Source organism: Harpegnathos saltator, unplaced genomic scaffold (assembly GCF_003227715.2).
Source record: "Harpegnathos saltator strain DR-91 unplaced genomic scaffold, Hsal_v8.6 scaffold7, whole genome shotgun sequence".
NCBI classification, from domain to species: Eukaryota; Metazoa; Arthropoda; class Insecta; order Hymenoptera; family Formicidae; genus Harpegnathos; species Harpegnathos saltator.
This window is the reverse complement of record NW_020230537.1, coordinates 112501-117500: the sequence shown is the minus strand read 5'-3', so window position 1 is coordinate 117500 and position 5000 is coordinate 112501. Positions and strand designations below refer to the sequence as shown.

The following is a 5000-nucleotide window of genomic DNA, read 5'->3' as shown; positions in this document are numbered from 1 at the left end:
GCTGAATCTCTCATTTCGCGCCTCATTTGTTATCTCTTTGTTTGACCGATATGATTATCGATATGATGAATCACGATGAAAATGGTATATTGTTTTTTCTCTTTTCCTCTTTTTCTTGAAACTTGTGTGTGTATGAAGTACAAAATCTTTTCTGAAACGAGAGCTTGGAATTGGAAATTGGAATAGCAGCAGTTGCCAGCGAGCTCGTTGCCTTAATTAACCTCTATCGCTGGATATTTACTTCCAACGTGCGCTAGCGTAGTACACACTAATCGCTAGTTCGATGCACGCGATAACGAGCCAAGCTCTTACACCGCTCTTCACAAGCCTCTTCACTCATTTCGGCTATTTGCCAAAACTCACAATGGTGATTTTACGGTTAAAATTACGGTAAAATTTACGGTAATTATATGCTTCGATGCTTTGTCGATTTGTCAACATGTTACAATCTACGGAGCTTTGTGATGTACGCATGCAACATTCAGTCTCTCGTACATCATGCTGAATTCTTTCATTCTTACACACAGGCAATCGCAGGTGTCAAATTCAAATCGGAATAATTCGAAGCGATTATCGGGTGGTTTCAGCTGCACTTTTTTATGCTAGCGTATGTAAAAAATTGCACGCTACACTGTACATTTCTTCACTTGTCATACACGTGACTCATACATCGCAGTATCGCACATGTGTCTTGACGGGCGGTCAAAGCGAGAATCGATTTTGAAGTTGCTCGTAATGAATAAATACAGAGATATAGATGTCGCATATTTTAATATCTCTGAAACGCAACTTGAATATCTCTTAAAGTGAGCGAGATGTCCAGAAGACATTCCGTTTCAGAAAATTCCGGACGAGTTGTGCGATTGAAGAAGATGCCTTTTGATTGAGAAAGAAAAGAAAAGGTTTATCGTCTTCTTCATCTACATCTACATCGTGAATCTTTCCGTTTGCTTTTTTCTTTTTTTTTTTTCTTTTCTTTTCTTTTCTCTCTTTAACAGAATGCTAATTTTCTCTCGTCAGCATACATTTACTCGTCAGATTAGGTTAGGTTATTTTGGGTACCCGGAAAGTAGCCCAGAATCAAAATTTCTCTTATCAAAATATATAATGTCCCTCACCTCACGCAATTCTAATATCTAATAATCTCGAGAACCTCGGCATCTCGATGTCCTCACCTCCTAATTTTAAAAGATATTCAAGAGTGCGTGTGTCGATAAACGGAAAGTGACGACACACACACACAGAGAGAGTACGATATACAGAGGGTCAAATCAAAATCAAAATAGATAATATATATATAATTCGACGGCGTGCATTCTTCATGTTGTACAACGCAAACAACAAAAAAGTACGCCCGTTTCGCCATATTGCGGTGTTTTCACTCATTTTTTAATTGTCGCGAAGAAATATGACATTCGACCTCGTTGTCGAAATGTCGATATATCGCGGTTCCCGTTTTGAGATGGCGAACCGTTTTTTCGAGAGAAATTTTATACGGATTCGGATACGTTTCAGGTACGGGCAACGGGACGCATCCAGCACCGACGACGCTTCCCACTGTCGTGTACCGAATGCCACCACCCACGGCGGGTGGCATAAACGAGCCTCAGGAATGTCCGTACTGCCGTCGCATGTTTTCATGCTACTACTCCCTCAAACGCCACTACCAAGATAAACATGAGCAATCGGACACGCTCTACGTCTGCGAGTTCTGTAATCGTAGATACCGTACCAAGAACTCGCTGACGACGCATAAGAGTCTGCAACACCGCGGCACCAGCGGTGTGCTCAAGCGACTTCTCAAGGCTTCGGCGATCAAGAACGTCCTCGGTAGCATGCATCATCACATACATATGCAGCAGCAACCGCAATGAAAACGTCGGAACAATCAAAGCCTCCTTTTGTCTGACGTTTCACCTCGTCGTCGTCGTCGCCTTCGTCTTCGTCTTCGCCGTCGTCACCTTCGTTTTCGTCACCGTCGTCGTCGTCGTCGTCGTCGTCGTCGTCGTCGTCGTCGTCGTCGTCGTCGTCGTCGTCGTCGTCGTCGTCGTCGTCGTCGCCGCCGCCCCCCCCCCCGCCGCCGCCGTCGTCGTCGTCGTCCGTCGTCGTCGTCGTCGTCGTCGTCGTCGTCGTCGTCGTCGTCGTCGTCGTCCGTCGTCGTCGTCGGTCGTCGTCGTCGTCGTCGTCGTCGTCGTCGTCGTCGTCGTCGTCGTCGTCGTCGTCGTCGTCGTCGTCGTCGTCGTCGTCGTCGTCGTCCGTCGTCGTCGTCGTCGTCGTCGTCGTCGTCGTCGTCGTCGTCGTCGTCGTCGTCGGTCGTCGGTCGTCGTCGTCGTCGTCGTCGTCGTCGTCGTCGTCGTCGGTCGTCGTCGTCGTCGTCGTCGTCGTCGTCGTCGTCGTCGTCGGTCGTCGTCGTCGTCGTCGTCGTCGTCGTCGTCGTCGTCGTCGTCGTCGATGTGGCCTTGATTGTGGTCGTTATCGTTACCGTCATCCTGATCATACGTCATCGTGGTTGTTTTTATACATTTTGCTTGATCGACATCAGTGTTGTTACATAGAGACGAAGAAAATGAAAGAAATGCTGAATTGCCTCGAAAACGTGAGAGAGTGCTATTTTGCGTTTTTAAATGTTTCTGGATCAATTGCATTCAAGTTCAAGTTAGCTCGTTATATGTAGCTCGAATCATCAGTTCTTTCCTCCGTGTTACCAATCTATGATGTATAATTCTATAATAAGAGAGTATAGGATAGTGCTATACTCAGAGTCAATAGCTCGAGATAGTCGCGAGAGTGGCGATTTTTACAAAAAAGTTGACGACTCTTCCTCTTTTTACGTTACTGGCCTGTAATGTAGGAAATAGTAGGAAATCATTGATGAGAGGGGAGGGAAGCAAATAATTGAGGCTATCGGAACGCTGCTCGTGCGCTGAACGCTGAACGAAGATAAACGAAGCAAATGCACAAAAAAATAACCCGGGTCAACAGTAATTTTGTCGTCCGTCTACGTTAGAATTGGGGCCATTGTGATCGTAGTTAACTTATCGTTAAATCTTATCGTTACGTTGCGGACAAAGTTTTTGTAACTTTGATGATACGTTTATTTTCCAGAGCGTCGTGTGTGCGTATGCGCATTGTAATTGATCATCACGAGATGACGTTTCGATCAGATTCATATAACAAAATGCAAGAAGGAGAAGGGAGGTAGGAGAGGAGAGGAGCAGGCAACGAAAAATGCCAAAGTTAACGCCCGAATTGTAGACGAGGCGATTTTCAATCGACAAACTTTGGTACGACAGCTCCCTTTTTTTTCTCATCGTCCGCCGACGCGCACACAGTTGCTCGTAGCTTGTAGTCTTGCTGATACAGCGTGATTATCTTTCTTCGTCAAGACTGCGATAAATCCAAAGAAGGACAATTCGACTGAGAAGCTTGTGGTTTGATCGGGACGATCGGGCAAGAAGGGTAGGAAATTCGAACCATCGTTGAAGTTGGCGCCAAGCAGAAGCAGAGATACAGAGGAACACATTCCATTGCCAGCGGTCGGATCGCTGCGTTTCGAATTGATCAAGTTGACGGAGTCGATGACTCCGCGACGAAATTTGAAGGGGGAAATTGACGCGAGGAATCGAGATGAGTATGGTATACGCCGCGTATGGCGTATGGCGTATGACGTACGGCGTATGGCGTGGATGGTATGGAGGCCCGTCTGCGGGGGACGTGAGAGAGATTTGACGGCGAGGTCTTCGGGCGGAGATCGTTTCCAATCGAGAATGAAAGTCGCATTACGCAGATGGGGGAGAGTTGTTCCACGCAGGCGCTACCAACGAGAGAAATTTGTACTCTTGACGATCCTCATGAGCAATGCGCGCGCGCGCGCGCGCGCCTAACGCGTTGTCGCGCGTTTGCGGAACTTTCGAACGCGCGGAACGCGCGCGCGCGCGATACATCAAGAGCGATGTACGCCTAGAGCGTAGAGGAGGATGGAACGAACGAACGAACGTACGTACGTACGTACGTACGTACGTACGTACGTACGTACGACATTAGGCCTAAGAGAGCACGCGCCGAAAGCGCAAAGGCGTGACAAGCGGCTGGAGTGGGTAGTCGCGCGCGTCCATGCGACTACGACGAGTGAGTCGCGACGAAGTCGAGATCGGAGATCGGAGGCATGGAATCGATTTTGCGGGATATAACGGAGAGGGAGGTAAGAGCGTAGAGAGAGAGAGAGAGAGAGAGAGAGAGAGAGAGAGAGAGAGAGAGAGAGAGAGAGAGAGAGACACGGTGAGATGTGGGGTAGAGGCTACATCATGGGACTCTCAACGTGTATATTCGTGTAGATTCGTCGTGTATGCGCTAAATACAAACTATATTTTTAACTCTTTAAAAGTAATATTTTGAACTCTGTAAATATATTATATTCGTACGACACATCGATAACACGATGATATTCTCCTGTTCAGATTTTATAAAAGTCGGCATAGTCCTACATAGGTATCTCGCGGACATGGGCAGAGCAGTGCCTCGCGAATTGTCTTTCGCTCGCGCGAATTGTCACACTCCAGCTGATTCGCAGCGATCACTCGAACACGCGTCTTTCGGTCAGTCTCGAGTCATTGCTGAGAGAGAAGCTGAGAAGAAAGAAACAAGAGAGAAGAAAAAAAATAATAAAACTCACGTCCCGTTCTTGTCCCGCTTGTTGTTGCGTACCTCTAAACGGCGGATCTCTCGCGCGGCTCTGAATCAAGCTTCAAACGCAATCGTTTCTCGGTACGGTTGGTTAGAGCTCGTTATTATTACAATACACTGCTCTGCTCCTCGAACTTTAATATATTATCCATATTAAACACGAATGTACAAGCAAGAAGAAACCCTAAAAGTTGTTCATCGTAACATATTCAGGTTTAAAACTCAGCGTAGAAAACGAGAGAATGTTGATGTTTTATCTGTAAGGCGAAAGGGAAATGCCATAATAATTAACGAGCAAGTACAAATTATCGTGGAAA

The 5000-nt window shown here is 46.7% G+C and overlaps 1 protein-coding gene across 1 annotated transcript in view; it reads left to right on the top strand.

Moving 5' to 3' along the window:
* LOC105189636 (broad-complex core protein isoforms 1/2/3/4/5) overlaps nt 1-1691 on the top strand; it is a 5314-nt gene extending 3623 nt beyond the window's left edge. Inside the window, exon 3 of the mRNA XM_011151877.2 lies at nt 1516-1691. The gene's annotated coding sequence lies outside the window, so the exon portion shown is untranslated. The remainder of the gene's footprint in view (nt 1-1515) is intronic.
* Nucleotides 1692-5000: the final 3309 nt, after the last annotated feature.